Source organism: Acomys minous, assembly GCF_964271855.1.
Source record: "Acomys minous genome assembly, chromosome: 12".
Taxonomy (NCBI): Eukaryota; Metazoa; Chordata; class Mammalia; order Rodentia; family Muridae; genus Acomys; species Acomys minous.
The window spans coordinates 37,823,732-37,842,289 of NC_140493.1; positions in this window are offsets into that span (position 1 = coordinate 37,823,732).

Sequence of the window (18,558 nt, forward strand, 5' to 3'; positions counted from 1 at the left end):
GTGTCCTCTGGCATGTTCTTGCTCTAGATTCAGGAAACAAGATGTAGATACATACTGATTGGGCACTAATACATTATCAAATAATAGCAAAGGCCATAGGAAGTAGAAGTGTTCTTAACAGAAGACTTACATCGAGCATTCTAACTATGAAAATGATTTAATGTGTGTGAGGGAGGTGATACATCTAACAGGCTGTGTCCACTGACATTTCTCCTAAGGGGAACATGAGACAGGGTTGGGACTAGAATGGGTCAGCCTTGGGTTGTTTCTCAGCTCTGGATATTCTAGTCAGACTCTTGCTGTTTCAGAAGACACCGAAGACAGGCCTGTTGCCCAGTGCCTCTCAGGTGGTCAGAGCTTCCTACATATTTTAAGGTGACGTTTACTGACTAAGTAGAGATTTCATTTTAAAGGGCTGTGAGAGCACATGCTCATGAGAAAGCATATTCCTGGAAAGGAAGTACAGTCTTGTGGGATTATGGGTTACATATACAATGCACTGTATTGTCTATCTATCTCCTTTAAAATATTTCCTATGAGATCCTGAGGTACAAGTTACAACTCCTGCCCTTTTACTCTGAGGCTTATTAAACTAATGTAGATAACTATTTTCTACCAAGGGTTGAGTTCAGGAACTTCTAATTAATAAGCAGGGCTACTGGATAATCTAACCCTGCTCTCCCATACTCAAGTGCCTTTGTGATAAATTACTTTATCTCTGTATGAACGTATTCAGTCTCTTGCTCAAACCCACTAGATTCAGAGTCTGTTCAATTCATATGTTGCTTAGAAGTTCTCATACTGCTTTTCCTAAATGTTCAGTATGAAGACAAAACACAAGCTATTAGAAGGTTAACAAACAGAAAGAAAGAAACCAGGTTGTTTGAGAATTTGGTTTTCTGTCTCTGTCTCTCTCTCTCTCTCTCTCTCTCTCTTGAGTAAAAATGCACACTCAGTAAGGTTTGGAGAGATGTCTCAGAAGTTATTTCATAGAAGACCTAGGTTCAGCTTTCAGTATCCTTTTGGCTGCTCATAACTGCTTGTGACCACAGTTCTAGGGCCTCTAATGCTCTCTTTTGATATCTGCCGGCTCTTGCATTCATATGGCACGCATACATACTCTCAGCCATAACACCATAAAAATCAATTAAATCTTAAAGAGTTTATACATAATAGTGTAATGCAGTTTTAAGAAGATCAGAAAAAGATAATTAGTTTCAGTGTGTTCATCATTTTATTGATTGATTCACTGATAGAAGAACAAGCGGAACAAGACACCAAAGCCATGGCCTTCTACATGAGGGAAGAGATCGACCACTCAATCTTAATTTTCTCCTTAAAGATCCTAAGGCATGCATTCTCATTTTGAGCACTGAGATATCAGCAAGTGATTTTGGTGTTTTCGTGGATCGGTCCCTGACAGCAGGTTAGATTCTTGGCCCTCTTATTTATATTTATTTTGTGTGTGTGTGTGTGTGTGTGTGTGTGTGTGTGTGTGTGTGTGTGTGTGTTTCTGTGTGTACATGTGCCACTATGTACTGAAGGATATGAGGGGACTACTTGCTGAACTTAATTCCTTGTTTCCACTATGAGTGTCCCAATGGGAAACTCAGCTCATCAGGCTGTGCAGCAAGTGCCCTTATCTACTGAAGCTTCTTGCCAGCTCACTATTATCTTAATTACATAAAGGAAACCTGTTGAACTGAACCAATTGAAAATGCCACCAGAGCTTTACATACTCGGCACAGAATATGCAGAACTTTCCTAGAATCACCTTCATGAACTGTTTGACTTGCATTTATCCCTCTCACTTTCCTGTAAGGGGCATGGATGAGATACTGTCATGGAGGCTGTCATGCAGGCTTTTTTTCTTTTCTGTAATTGACAGTGGGAAAGGCCTTTGCTGATTTGCTTTAAGGATAGAGGCATGAGGAGTTTCTTGACACTGTAGCTTCTATCACTTGATTGATTTTTTTACCTAACACTTGGTTCTGAAGCCAGTTGAGAATTATGTTGAAAGAGTGTGATTGCTCAGGTCTATATAAGGTATATTTACTTGCAATGAATTTAATCCCTGTCTTCGTTTGCAATTCTGCCTTGTTTTATCTTTTTTTTTTTCAGGGTCCTAAAACAAGTCGCCTATTGTCAGGGATTGAGCTTTCACTAGCCTCCAGATCATTTGTTGAAGCCTCAGTGGCCACAGTGACACTGTATGACACAGCACATTAGGGTGAAAGATCAAGTTAGCCTGCATGGCCAGATCCTAATTAGACAGGACTGTGAGGCCCTTTTAAGAAGACTAATGAAGAGATCTTAATTTTCAGACAAAAGATAACACTTTAGTCCACGGTAACACACACTTATGATCAAAAGGCACCGGCCAAGATGTTGATGTCTTCCTTAGATGCGTGTCTGGCCTAGCAAGCTTAAGGGGCAGGCAGAGATTCTTTCTCTAGGGCATTTCTGAGCTCTGTTCACCCCCAAAAGAACAAGGACAAAGTGAGGAGAACATGATTTGGAGGCTGAAGCTGTATTGTACAGAGTCCCACACAATCAAGCTCATCCTGGCACTTGCTTCTGGAAGAGCAAATACCTTCCCTAGTAACCCACAGTAAGAACAAGTGTCTAAGTAGTCTGCCGTGAAGACTTTCTCACTGGTCATCAGTGAAAAACCATCATCCTTTTATCGCTCCAAGAAAATCTGTCTTTTTCTTGCTCTGAGTTGAATCATGCATTACCAAGATTTCTGATTTTTCTCATAACACATGACCTCTTGGCAAAAATACCTCTCTCTAGTTAAAGAAGTGGCTTTGCTAGGTGGTAAAGGAAAGATTAATAAAATACTCTGTCATGATTATGAATACATATCATATTAATTTCAAGAAGTAACAGTGATCACTATAAACTGATTTTCTAACATTGTGCTATGCAGCAAATGTGTTTGGAGTATGACAATTACAACCAAATACCTTATTGTGTGAAGCGTACTTGACTATTAAAGCCACCATTACTTTTAGTCATTTGCAACTATAATATGGGTCAACAGGTTTCAATGATGTCCATGTCTCAAAGTTCTTTAAGCTAGGAGAACCTGATCAGAGTTCTGACCATTTGTCTGAATTAGACATTCCTATGGGTTTTCAGACAGCTACCTTCTCTCATGGCAGAGAAAACATCTTTCTCATGTCTTTTCTTATACAAAATACCCATCCAAATTCATGAGGGCTATCTATGACCAAATGGTCTTTAAAATGTGCCATCTTCAAAGTCTATAACATTGAAGATTAGTACTTTCATGTACACCTTTGAGAGAAAAACGATTCAATTTTCAGAAGCAGAAACAAAGGCACGATTTTGGGGGTGCTTTCTTTGAAGTATATTGCTTCCACCAAGCTTTAGTGATATTGAAATGCTGGTCTTGACTTTCTAAAAGAACATTTGAAACACAAAGTAAATAAAATGGCAAAGTTTAGAGTTGATCACAAGGTGGGAGTTTCCATGGATTGTTCACAAAAACAAAACCAAACCAAACAAAACACCATTCAAGAGATCCCATGGCCATGAGGCTTAGCAGAATTTGGAGCTTTCTACAGTCTAAATGTTCCAAAGGTCTCTTCTCGGGAGACTGATAATCCGAGACTTTTACAAGTTACCAGCTTCTCAAAGTTAATACATCTTGGCTTGAGCCTCTTAGCAGGCATTCTCTTTTTAGCTTACAAGCTAATTCTGGTAAAGTGTTTAGTCGCTGAATGCTGGAAAGGAACTGTCTTCAGGCTTGGACAAGTCAAATAACTTCTACTGAAATGTTAAGAAAACACATGATTTTATTTAACTCAAGAAAATGAGACTTAAGATTACTATTTTTTTTTCTTGCAGCTAAGGTTCATGTAAATTTCATTTCTTGTTATTTTCAGGTTAAGTAGATAAAGGGGCTTTAGGGCAATAATTAATTTATTACTTAGGTATACCTTTAATGCCCAATCTCTTCATATAAATATGTCAAGCATGGACACATGCTTATACAGGCATACACCTATATGGCTGCATATATCTAAGTAAGAATATATGTATGTATACACACACATATATATGTATATATATATACATACATACATATATTATAGATAAAAAACATAGGTTTGCTTGGCAGCAATAGTTTTCTTTGTAAAATTTGATCATTATACTTCTCAGATACAATATTAGTTTTTGAAGATATTCTTATCAGATGTAGAAAATAACAAGTTTAATTTCTTCATACAGAGACATCTCGTTTCAAAGGCATTGCAGCATTCCAGATCCCATTAAAAAAGTGTACGAAGTCCACTGTCATGGTCCCCGGGTTTTTATGTTTTCATTTAACTATCTGTGACATTTTCTTTTGCTCTAGACATCTCTTGTGGAATTGTTCTTGTATTCCCTTGCTTTAAGAATATAGCATAAATTGTTTTATACTATCTAGTACAAGCATATAAATCTGTACATTTCCTTTGAATTAATGTCTTAGTTGAATGTAAAATAATTTATATTTTTTATTTATTATTTATTATAAAAAATTAATTATTCACTTTACATCCTTGCTTCCGCTCCTCCTGGTCCTTCCCTCCCCCCCCCCTTCCCCCATGCTCCCTCAGCTAGTGGGGGGGGCTCCCTTTTTCTAAATTTATTTATTATTCTTGCATCCTTACTGCAGCTCCCCCTCCTCCTCCTTCACATCTCTTCGAGATCCACCACCTTGACCCACACCTCTGCTTGTCTCTAGGAAAAAAAAAAACAGTCCTCTCGCGGACATCAAACAGACGTGGCCCAACAAGATATCTTTCTGATTTGGGCATAGCTATATTATTTAACACAGACACATGCTCCGTGTTGTGGCTATGGTAGAGAGAGAAGCCGGTAGGAGAAAATATAGAACAAATAATTCTGACTAAGGTACCTAACTATATATAGCCAAAATTTAACTTGTATTTAGAGGAAGGTAAATACAAAATGCATTATAACTGTAAACATTTTTGCCTTAATTTCAAATACTTATGATGAAAGATTTTTTTTTGCAGTATTTGTGTTTCAGTGAATCAAGAAAGATCTTAGAGAGGTCGTTTTCTCTCATTGAAACACACTACCAACTTTGTTTTATAAAACGTCTTGAGGGAACAGTGATCACTCCTCATGCTAAACTTGTTTGGCAATGTTTGCTTTATTTAAAGCATGGATATTAAGGGGTACTTCTGCACATCATTTGCTCTAATCCTCTTATATGCTAAGACAGCTCATATAAATGCAAATATTTGTTGTTACTTATAACTATAGATACAATCTATTTACTGAAGGGCAAACATCTCTTTAGAAGTATGTGGTGAGCTCACATATTTAAACATATGGTTGACTGTCATCAATCAAAAATAAATTAGATCTTTTTATCATAAAGCAAACAGAAGTCTATTTAAAATATACAATGCTTAATGAGTTATAGGCCTCGTATTTGTCATTGTATTGAAGAACTCTTTCAGACAGCAAATGCCAGAATCCTTTCCTTTCAGAAAAGCCAGCTTAGTCTTTTGTCTCTGGCCAAATAGCATATGCTAACCACATGTAAAGAACACAGCTTTGGAGTAAAAAAAAAAAAAAGTCTTGATTTTTAGTGCTATAATTAACCATTCATAATTTGTGTGATAAATAGATCTTGAAGTATGTCCAAACTAATTTTTGTTATTTCCAAGTAGTAGTTGTTGTATATTTATCAGCTATAAATGCTAGGTATCTGTCAATGTACATGACATGGACTATCCCACGTTTTCTCAAGGAAAGCCAGCAAAATAAACACTTTTACTATTCACACTTGAAATACATGTAAAGGAGGTTTGGGGAAGTTCTACTAACAGATCTAAAGCCCTAAATCTTGTGGTTTATAGAGTTATAACCTGAGACAAGTATGGACTTTAGAGCCCATTTAAATTCTCACCGAGAATTGTTGTCTTCAGTCATGTACCCATGGGTGTCATCACCAGGCTCCAATGGGCAGTGTTAACCCAGTGCTCACACAGAAGGCCCTGGTCAACTTAAATGGGTCATAGAACAAAACAAAAATTTGTAATGAACTGGTAGGTAAGATGGCAGGCTAGAAGGAATGGGAGAGAGGTAAAAAAAAGGGTGTAATTAACCAGTAATTAGAATGCATTTTATACATGTACATTAAAGAAAAATTAAAAATAAATTGCTTTATAAGAAAAAAAGACATTCTTTCCCCATACTATGATCATCTCAGCTCTCTTGGGAATCTTCCCTCTCCATGTAAAGATTTAATAATAGTAATAATAATAATAATAATAATAATAATAATAATAATAATAATGCAAGAATACACATGCAAAATATTGTGTACTTTAAAGTACTTTAAGTATTAATATTCATTCAACAAATAATTGTAAGTGGCTACTGTGCAAGCAACAATTGCCAGATTGGGTTTCAAACAGCTCAGCATATGCATACAAAGCTGGTGGCTACAACATGTGTGCTAACAGTCAGAACTGTTCACCCAAGTCTAAAAGTTAGCAACCTACCCAAAATGTTTTTGTTTCCTTTAATAACTTTGTCAATCATCTGTGAGTGTATAAAAATATTTTTGAATTAGTATACTCATCCTCATCCTGTACATCTGGGGTAACATGGGCCAGATGTTTGCTCTCAACTGACTTGTCACTTTGTTTTTGGCTTACAGTCTCAAGTTTCAAAGGTTGTTCCTTTTATTCTGAGACTTTTGTGACTTCAATGCACTGAGTCTCTCACAGTTGCATATAGCACAAACTTAATGATATCTTTCTAGGTCTTTGTCCTCCCGTGTTCCCATTCTGAAGAATCATAATATTTTTTAGACTGTTTTTTTAGAAACATTAGGTGTTTTTGTATGTAATGTCAAACATCTGTCCGAAAGTGGAATGAAGAAGGGGAACATGAGGATGTGTTCACGTATCCAGATGTTTGGCATTAGATAGCGAAGTTTCTAGTTCTCTACAAGATAGTTACAGGCAAGGAGTATGTGTCTCTACCTCCCTTTCTCCAAGAATCTGTGATGAATACAAGAAGGTCCTAAGGCTTGGGAACGATAAATCAGCATGTCCTGATGTCAACACATCCACAGAGGTGATGGCATTCAGTTTTTGTTCTCTGGCTCTGAAACAGTAAGATAATTTCCCCCTAGTGACTTATAATGGGAGAGAAGGGGAAAAAAATGGGCTTCCAAAAGGGCAGCCTCCCAGAGTGCTTTGGAACGAGACAGGGGCTTTGTTGCTATTGTGGGTGTTGTAAAGTTAGGACATCCTGTGGTTTGGTATGGGGCAGAGAGAGTGGTCAAGAGGAAATATTAAGGAAGTGCTCTCAAGTTTTTTTCTCTCCTTAAATGAGGCCATAATTGTCTAACTTGTAAATAGCCACAGTATTTCCGTCGTGCAGTGCACAAGACATCTTACGAGATAAATTAGCTACAATATTTGGATAATGGAAGAAAAGGGCCATTATAATATTACATACAATGAGCAAAGTACTGCAGTTTCTAATTAAGTGCCCAAGTCAGTCATACAATGAACTATTTGTTGAGCTTCTAAAATATAATTTGCAATCTTTGAAAAATGACTCAGGGCCATACAGCAAAACCAAAGGCATTTATGCTGGGGCACATGGATTGCATTATCATAGCTCAAGGCTCACTTGCCCCTGCATAGGCTTGGCCTGACCACCTGGTGCAAATGGAAGCAAGAGACCAGGTGGTTGAGACACTTATTTGCCTCACCTGGCAGTGATCCAAGTGTCACCCTGACCAAAATTCTTAAGGCAGCTTAGCTGTTATGTGGGATATGGTGCTTTCTGACTTTGAAATGTTTGAGACATGAAGTGGAGGGGGAATCCCCATGGGGGCCTAGGCAGCCATGCAATATTTTAATAAGGATTTCCAGGGTCAGGCTGTGGAGCAACTACTTCCTAGTTTTACCTTCAGGGAGAAATTGAAAATCATACTCTGAGATGAATATAAAACGGAAGGACAGAGGAACACATATTTTAATTGCTTTAATTATCCCAAGTCATTTGTAGTTTTTTTTTTTTTTTTGTCTTTTCTTTTTTTCTTTTTCTTTTTGTAATTTGGAGCTGACTGAAAACTTCTCTCAGCTCTCAAAAAAAAAAAAAAAAAAAAAAAAAACAATGCCTTAAAGTTCCACAAAATTGCCTCAGGAGGTTGCTTGGACAGCAAACTTTTCTTACAAAACATTTTGATGAGTCATGTGTAAATGAATCAAGTATATTAAGGCCAAATATTTCTTGACAAACATGAGCTTTAGTGAAAAGGGGTCAACATTGGTATAAGAAAAAAATGGAAGTCTTGGGAGAAGAAGCTGTGGGTTCTGCTCATCACAAAATGTTCCTCTAATTTCTTCTAGGGCGTGGTTTTTTTTTTTTTTTGATACATATGTTGAAGTTATTTTTATAAAATGGTGTTTATTTCTCTTAGCTTATTTTTTAACCTGGCTATCACAGAAATAATTGAGACTCTTTCATAATACAGGATGGCACAACACAATCTGAGCAGTTTAAGCCTGTTCTTAACTCTTTATGCTACTTTGTCTTACTCCCGGCAAACATCTTAGTGAAACTTGCAAGGATCAAAATGAATGATTGATTTGGTTGGGAATAGATGGTTTAGTGATGGTGTGGTAATCAAGGAAAATGTCGATGGTGGTGGGAAAAATAGCCATAGAAACAGAGATGGAATAGTAAAAAAAAAAAGATGATTAAATGCAATGGAAATTTCCATTGACAACAACAACAGCAACCCATTGGAAACAGAATAAATCCTCACAATAAGCAGGGTCTGGGACACAGATTCTCAGTACAGAAACACAAGTCCTAGTTATACCATTGCAGAGCTGCTGTGTTTATACAGGTAACAAACATAAAATGTTCTTAGTTTCTCCAATGTTAGATGAGAGTACATGTATAACTCACAAGGCCATTCCAGTGAAGATTAATCGATTTTATATATGATGTTTTAAAGAGACTACATAAGACATAATGAATATTGTACCTCCAGTGCAATGCCAAGAAAATATGGTCAATTATCTCTAAAGCCTTACTAATGGGTACAAAAGACGTTATGCATACTTAATGCATGCTATCCTACCAATATACATTCCCATGACTTCCAGTTAATCTTGGAAATGACACCACATGTCAGACACCATCACTCGCATTTTGTAGAAGAGGACACTACAGCTTGGAGAGCTTACAAACTTTTGTTCAGCCATAGAGCAAGAAAGCAACTAAGAGGAGCTACATATGTAAAATCCTGTACTCCTAACTTTTCAATACAAGCTTTGTGCGAAATAAGTCAGGTTTTATAGTCTCTTCAAGAGAAACATTTATATGTCAAGGAAGAAACTTGGGCACAGTGTCGTGGAGTAGGAATATAAAGTGTACTTTCTTAGGTTGTGTCAATGAGTGAGTTGATGCTCATTGCACTATCTGTTGGCAAAATGTTCTTGTGGACTGCGCACAATTTAGCCTGTTCATTTACATGCTGGTTTCTCTACCTCACTATCTAGTTTCAACCTGGACACGGCACTGTGATGTTTATTTAAGTATCTCCTGTCTCAAGTTTGTGTAAACATGTCACCATTTGTTCTCTGTACTGCCAATAAAAGCCAACTAGCCATTGCTGAGCAATAACACAAAATAGGTGGTGTGTCAGTCTGGTCCAGTGAGGGAAGGAGAAAGACCAGGAAGAGGGAGAGGATGCACAATTGGGAAGTGCCAAGAGAGTGGGCCGGGCCTAGCATATGTATAAAAAGCAAGTATAATGCATGAAATCTGATTGGGAGAAAGTTATACTATGTTATATGTTTAGGATGGAATAATTATTGCTCAGAATTGTGTTCTAGGCTAATTAGCTATATCCTAGCCTCTCCTTGTGGTTACTTGGGTACATACCTAGTCAAGGAGTAACCTATGATTTTTATTAAAATAAGAAGTCAATATCAAATATTAGCATTGGGAGATACTTTATGCTGTGGAGGGTGGAGAAGTGAAAAATCTAGAACACCCGGCTAAATCCTTAGTCACTGTTTTATTACTCTCCTAAACTGTGGAGATGCTGGTTAAGCCCAAATCAATGGGCACCTCCTTGAAACAAGTAAATTAATGGAACATACATAATCAGGACTCTTTTTGTACCCACCAAGTGAAGTCATAAATGAAAACTGTCCCTTTCCAACATTATTAATGTTACATGGTCCAAAGCATAGTATCTCTGGCACATTCTATTGCATAAACATGTGACAAGGAAAATCAATTTTGTTTCTCATCTCCTTCCAACAATTTCTGCTTTAACATGACTGAGGCATTGTTTTAAATCATTTTTGACATGAAGTAATATTGCTTCCAAGGAAGAAGAGATAACACTTTGGTGAACATAGGGCAAGGGCAAGTCAGAATTTCCTAACCTAAGTACTCAGGTGCTCTGGGGGGTGGGGGCCGGAGGGGGTCAATGTGTGTTCTCCCACAGGTCCATGACAGTTGTCAACCTGGTGATCACAGATCAAAAACAACCTAAAGTGACTTAGAGAAGGGCTCTCCACCTGATGGCGAGCGCACAACCATCAAGAGCCCCGTGTGTGCATATCAATGTCATTTATGAATTGAGTTTGCTATACTCAAGAAGGTTTACTAGAACGTAGGTTAAAATGAAAAGAAAAATGGAGGCAGAATTACCATGTGAATAGTGAGTTTCTGAGAAGTGAGGGCCAAATGACATCATGTTATGGTTTGGCTGGAGTTGGAACAGAGAAAAATGGTGGAAAAAATGAGCACTCTCATGGCACACAGATGCCTGGGCATGATGACCACAGAAGAACTTGAACCTTAAAAGTGAGTGCCGTGTTCATTTGTGAGTGGTTTTTCCTCTTAAGAGAACAACAACATCCATCATATTAAATAAATGTTACTAAATTGAATTTTACTGGGTTTCTTTTTTGTCTGCATTTAATTAGTCAATGTGTTTACATTTCATAGCTTAAAAATTTGCATGCATAAGAACTTGTAAGTAGATTTAGGTTTCTACATATTTTAGCAATGGCCTAATAAAAATCATTTAAAGAAACACTGGTATTAAACAGAGCATTTATTTCTTTTACAAGAGTTATATATCTATTACTTAGGTTTGGAAAAAACACTAACACTAAGGAAATCAATCCAGGCTTTGAAGACAGAATTGAGTGATACCTTCCAATCCCTTGCTTCTGTGAATATACTGACTAGAGTGTGCAGCCTGATTTTTCTAAGCCTAAGTTTTCTCCTCTCATACATTTTATTTTTTACTGTAATAGATAAGTTCAAAATACTGAAATCCTTTAGCTCAGCTAGGGGCTTACTGAAATCTATCTAGTTACAGTTGTGACTTAACTCTCTTCTGTGAAAAAATATGTACGAGAAAGAAAGTTGAAACATTGAAAAATTGGGTAATGTGTTTTGTCACAGACATAGCAGAAAACCATAGCAAAGCTCCGCTGAGGCAAACTGATTGCAATTGCTTACAAGCAGATTTTGTAACCTGGGAGGCCACAGACCACTCTGGCCAGGGCAGCAGGTAGGCTAACTGCAGATAGTCACCTCTTCCTTCTCCAAATCTAATATTCTCATCCTCAGCTCTGAAGCAGTCCACCTGCTGTAGCCTCCCTTTCCTCTCTGCCCCTCCTTCCAGTGGATCATACAGATCTTCCTCTCCAAACTGCCTCCCAACTCATTCTGTTATTCCAGCCCCCAAATCCCACAGGAATTCCCTGGGAGCATAACAGGCAAGCCTGAGAGAGAAGCAAGCAGGCAAGTAAGGCAGGTAGGTGGACTTCTGGTCTTCACTCCCTCCCCTCTCTTCCATACCCAGTCTCCTAGTCCATCCCCACCCCCGTAGCAGACTACCTGTTGGGGCTTCTCCTCCCGGTCTGCCTCCGTTGCCCAGAAACTAATCAGACCTCTGTGGAAACCAATGCGTTCCCCCATCTTGTGAATCTATTTTCCTCATACCCCATCCTAGCTCATCCTCATTCTTAATTGACAGCTGCCAATACCTAGAAACATGTTTTACCCAGAACACCCGGTGGCTACACTAAGGAGGGTCCTAGAAGAATTTCTACTGGACAGTACTCATCTGCCATACCTTCCTAAGAACAAGAGAAGGAAACAGAAACCAAGGGGAAAATCACCTACGCAACAAAGAAAAAAGCAGATGTCAGCACCTAGAATTAGAATCTTCCCAAATCCAAATGACTAGAGGCCAGGATAATAAAAGAATAGATAACTCATAGGACAATATGTCTTCACTAGAAGCTAGAAACTACCATAGTAGGCTCTGAGAATTGCAAAATATCTGAATCACAAGTCAAAGAGATTAAAATAGCACATATACATAGTAAAAGTGCTTAAAGAAGAAATGAAGGAATCCCTGAAATAAATTTTTAAAATACACCTACCTACTTTGCTGGCCTATTATGAAAGGTGTTGAGTTTTTTCCAAAAGCCTTTTCTGTATCTAATGAGATAATCATGTGTTTTTGTCTTCCAGTTTGTCTGACTCTTTGGGGTGCAGTCAACTTTATCAATGTGAATGGTCTTTTTGATATGCTTTTAGGTTAAATTCACAAATATTTTATTGAGAAATTTGCACCTATATTCATGAATGAAATTGATCTGCAATTCTGTTCCATTATTGGGTGTTTATGTGGTTTGGGTGTCAGGGTGTCTATGGCTGCATAAACCAAATTGGGCAGTGTTCCTTCAGTTTCTTTTTTGTGAAATAATTTGAGGCATATTCGGATTAACTCTTCTTTGAATGTCTGATAGAATTCTGCACTAAAAGCTTCTAGCCCTGGGATTTTTTTTGTTGGGAGACTTTTACTTACCTCTTCTGTTTCATAATTTTTTAAAATATATTTTATTAATATATTCATATTACATCTCAATTGTTATCCCATTCCTTGTATCCTCCCATTCCTCCCTCCCTCCCATTTTCCCCATATTCCCCTCCCCTATGACTCTGACTGAGGAGTACCTCATCCCCCTGTATATGCTCATAAAGTATCAAGTCTCTTCTTTGAAGCCTGCTATCCTTCCTCTGAATGCCACCAGTTCTCCCCATCCAGGGAATGTGGTCAAATATGGGGCACCAGAGTTTATGTGAAAGTTAGACCCCACTCTCCACTCAATTGTGGAGAATGTCCTCTCCATTGGCTAGATCTGGGTAGGGGTTCGAAGTTTATTGCACATATTGTCCTTGGCTGGTGCCATAGTTTGAGCAGGACCCCTGTGCCCAGATCTGCCCATCATAATGTTCTTCTTGTAGGTTTCTAGGACCCTCTGGATCCTTCTATTTCCCCATTCTCCAAGGCTTCTCTCACTGAGAGTCCCAATAGGATGTCCTCCCCTCTGTCCCACTTTCCTGGTAAGTGAAGACTTTCACAATGTGAAAAAAATGGACAAATCAAATTAACTCAGATGCAGAGATAGAAAGCAAATTAACAAAATCAGAGATGAGCAAAGAGACATAAGAGACACTGAAGAAAGGCAGGGAAAATCATAAAGGAATACTTTAAAGAATTGTATATTGCCAAATTGGAAAGCCTTAAAAGTAATAGATACTTCTTTTAATAACATACCACTTAATAGCCAGGTTCTGGCTATTATGAATAAGGCTGCTATGCACATAGTTAAGCAAATGTTCTTGTTGTGTGCTGGAGCATCTTCTGGGTATATTCCAAGGAGTGGAATAGCCAGATCTAGCCAATGGACTGGACATTCTCCACAGTTGAGTGGAGAGTGGGGTCTGACTTTCACACAAATTCTGGTGCCCCATATTTGATCACATCCCCTGGATGGGGAGGCCTGGTGGCACTCAGAGGAAGGACAGCAGGCTACCAAGAAGAGATTTGATACCCTATGAGCATATACAGGGGGAGGAGGTTCCCCTCAGTCATAGTCATAGGGGAGGGGAGCAAAGGGAAAATGGGAGGGAAGGAGGAATGGAAGGATACAAGGCATGGGATAACAACTGAGATGTAATATGAATAAATTAATAAAATATATTAAAAAATAAACTTCAAATAGATCAAAGATGTCATCATAGAACCATATGCACTGAACATGATTGAAGAGAAACTGAGTAATAGCCTTGAATTCACACACACACACACACACACACACACACACACACAAATATTTTCTAAACAGAACACTTTTATTACAGACACTATGACAGACTAAATGGGACCTCGTGAAACTGAAAATCTTTTGTAAGGCAGATGACACTGTCATTCAAGCAAAGTGGCAGCCTAAAGAGGGAAAAGAGACTTTTATCAATTTCTTATCTATAGAGGGCTAATATCCAAAATACATAAAGAACTAAAAAACTACATATGAAGAGAACAGATCACTTAGTTAAAAGTGGAATACAAAGAGTCCTCAAAAGAAAAAGGTCCAATGTCTAAGAAACACAAAAGAAACATTCAACCTCCTTAGCCATCAGGGAAAAGCAAACCAAAACTACTTTGGGATTTTATCTTATACCCATTAGAATGGCTAAATGAATGAAACAAGTGACAGTAGATGCTTACAAGGATTTGGAGTGAGCAGAACACTCATCCATTGCTGGTGGGAATGCAGCCACTATGGGAATCAGTGTAGGGGCTGCTGAGAATGATGGGAAATAATACACCCCAAGATTCAGATATACTGCTCTTGAGAAACTCAGAGGTTGCTTCATCCTGTCTCAAAGACACTGGCTCAATCATGTTCATTGCCACACTATTTATAATATCCAGAAATAGGAAGCTACTTATATGCCCCTCAACTGATGAATGCATAAAGAAAATGTGTTTCAGTTACACAATGGTATAATAATCACCAGTTTACCATAAAAATCACAAGTAAATAGAGCTAGATAAAAATAAATTCCAATTAAGGTAACCTAGACACAGAAAGACAAATGTGGTATGTATTCACCATACACACCATACTTACATACATGGATATTAGCTGTCAAGCTAAAGATAACAAAGCGACAATCTGTAGAGCCACAGAGTTTAGGTAGAGAGAGAAAATAGACTGTGGGCAAGGTCAGTAGATATCCCTGCTTTCAGGGAGGATCAGGATGGGACAGAAGGAAGGGAGGAATAAAGTGGGGGGAAAACCTGAAATCAGGATATGTCGCGTGAGAAGAGAATCTATTTTCAATAGAAGGAAAATAAAATTACTTACAAATAGAAACTCTTGAAGTTGGGGGTTGGCATATTGTGCATATGGCATGCAAAGATTAGAATGGCGTTAGAATCTCAGGAGGAAATGATTTTGATAAAGGTCTGAAACTCTAGAACCAGATAAAAAAAATTTTTAGAAGTGAAAAGGAGAGTTTACTATATGGACTGTCCTCGGTTTCTCTGCCAAGTAAAATTAAAATTCAGAAAACAGTTTAAGAGATAACCAGAAAAGTTAAAAAAAAAAAAAAGCTAGAAAGGGAAAGCATGATCTGTGTGGGACTCCAGAATCTAAACAACTCCAAGAGAAGAAGGTGACCAAGTTTCCAGAGGTACTTGGCTCATTCATCTCCTGCTTTACTGGATCTGAGTGCTGCACACAGCACAATAAACACCTTACTGCTGGTACTCCACCAAAGAGAAAGATGCTCCTTCTTGCTGGATTTCAGACCACATCCACATGTTACTATTCAGAGAAGCCACCTGGCCCGATGCATTGCTATAGGAACCATGTGATCGGGTGCATCCCCAGATAAGTTATACAGCAAGAGGCATCAGCATTCAGAATTACGCAACAGCAAATGTCCACAGCTTGGGAAACCATCTCTCCTCGCAGGTATGGGAAGTCCCACAAATCAAATGTCCTGCCTCAAAATTATTCTTTGTTCCCCTACTTCTGTTGCAGAGCTAGAGGGAGCCTCAATGACACAAAGGAGATGGAGCAGACCAAAACAGCACCCACAGATAATCCTGGGGCACAACTGTAACCTCTGCTACTCATATGGCTGAAGCAAGGAACATTGCATGTGTGAGGCCAGCTTGGGTCACTTAGACAGGTCCTGTCTCAAAACTGGATAAACACACAAACACACAAGCACTGAAGGTCTGAAGGTAGGACTCAGTTCTGGAATGAATGTTAGTGAATGCTTAGTGCTGGTTAGAACCTAGTCAGTTCCCAGTAAGGTGGGGAGTGCATAGTTTAGAACCTAACTGGTAAATGGAAACAGAGTGAATAAATGTTAAAGAGATGCTTTAAATAGAACCCACAGCCAGATAACACAATAAAATAAACATCAAAAAAAAATCACTCACAATACCATGATCCAGGAAAATCTTGTATTGAACAGAAAACATAAACAAATAAAATGTCTGTGTTGAAACTTTCTCACATGAGTTTCAAAACAACAATCAAGAAGTGTTTCAGCAAGCATTTTCTAATCATCTTGAACAAATAAAAATGGAAAGTGAAATCTCAACAAACAAGTACATTTATAAAAAGAGAGCCAAGTGAAAATTATGGAACTCAAGACTGCTCACAATAAGAATGATCCCAAGACACACCAAAATATATCACAATTAAACTCATGAAAACTAAAAGCAATGGAAAAATATTGAAAGCAACTAAGAAGAGAGTCTCCCTATGGAAGGGCTAGGGCAGGGGACTTCTATTCTGAAGATAGAGAAGCAGAAGGCGTGGGCGTAATGTCTTGCCAGCTTTGAAAGAAAAATGTCTTGTAAACTATGAATTTTATATTCAAGAAAGAATATCCTTCATGAAGAAAAGATAAATCAAAACATTCTTCAGCACAGGATATCTAAAAGGATTTATTAATCGTGGGTCTTTCTATAAGTGTTTAAATAAAATTTTAAATGGGAAATAATACATAACATAATTATGGAAAATCTGGAATGAAGAAAGAGTGACAGGATTATCAGAAATTGTATGGCATGCTAGCCTTTTCCTTATGAATTAACAAAGTCACAAATGATAATTGAGACAATTTATGTAGTGTCACCTGATCTTCTTAATGTTTGTGTGTAAGGAGAGTAAGAAAAGTTTTTATGCTCAACAGGAAATAATAACATTTTCATGTCAGAAAAAAGGTAAGCCACTTGTGCATAGTGTAAGACCCAAAGCAGCTTCTAAGTAAAGACAATAAAGCAATATACTAAAAAAAACAGTACACATAGATGTGGAAGGATTCATTGAAAAGCATAGATAATGCAAAGGGAAGCAAAAATAAAAGCATGAAGGAAAAGAAAACACAAATAGAAATCAGTCAGAGATACTAACAAATAAATATGAATGTAAATGATTTAAATATACCAAAAATATGGCAGAGCACAGTGCATAAGAAAGAGTCGGGAAGCACTTAATGCTAATCTGTTGTTTAAAAGATTCACATTCAAATTTAGTGACATAGATAAACTGAAGGTAAAGAAATACTTAGGCCTTGCAAATACTGCCCCCCAAATGAAGGGCATCTAGTGGCATCAAATTAAGTAGACATTAGAGAAAATGAATTGGTGTAGACCAAAAGGGACAATTACAACAATAATAGTAACAATCAACTGGAAAAGATGGTCTTAAACACATGTGGGTCAAATCAAAGAGTTCAAAGTACATGAGGCATTATGGAGGCCTCTTGTATTACAGGAGAAGTATGTCCTCATGAAGCCGTTGTAAGTTGTAAGCACCACAAGATGACAAAGCATTTGCTGAAGCTGGAGTACTGACTACTACATCTTAGCACCACATCTCACCTCCGTAATCACAAAAGACTCTTTCCAGGTAGTGCCACCTCCAGGCAAATGGCAAGTGACAACATCTGAAGTGTAGTTTCTGCTGGATGTGGTTGTTGTTGTTTTTTTTTTTTGTTGTTTGTTTGTTTGTTTGTTTTTTGTACCAACCACTGTAAACCTGAAAGTTGTAGGTCCAGTGTTTGCAATTTGAAGATCATCTGTAGTTTGTTGGCGCTGACAGAAGATAGACAAACGCATAGCAATAGTTCGGTACATCAGCACCTCTTTCTACAACTTCCAGAATATTTTATACAGGCAAACGGGACAATAAAACATCATCAAAGCAGATTTTTAGCTAAAACTGAAGCAAGTTTTATTTTTGTGGTTGTCATAATAGAAAAATTATGGGGACTACAAAGATGGGAGAAACAAATTGGCAACGTAAAATGAGATTTACCCAAGAATTCTAAGAAAACACTCTCCCCTTTCAACTGTGAAAGAATTCAAACTCCATTTAAGGGTTGAGATTAGAGAGGTGTGTGTGCGTGCGTGCGTGCGTGCGTGCGTGCGTGCGTGCGTGTGTGTGTGTGTGTGTGTGTGTATGTGTGTTTGTATTTCAATTTTAAAACATCACTTATACAAAATATTTATAACTATTATTAGCCGGTGAAAATAAAATTAAAAAGAGAGGATCTGGAGAGACGGTTTAGGGACTAAGAACACTTACTACTCTTCTAATAGACTCTACTTTGAGT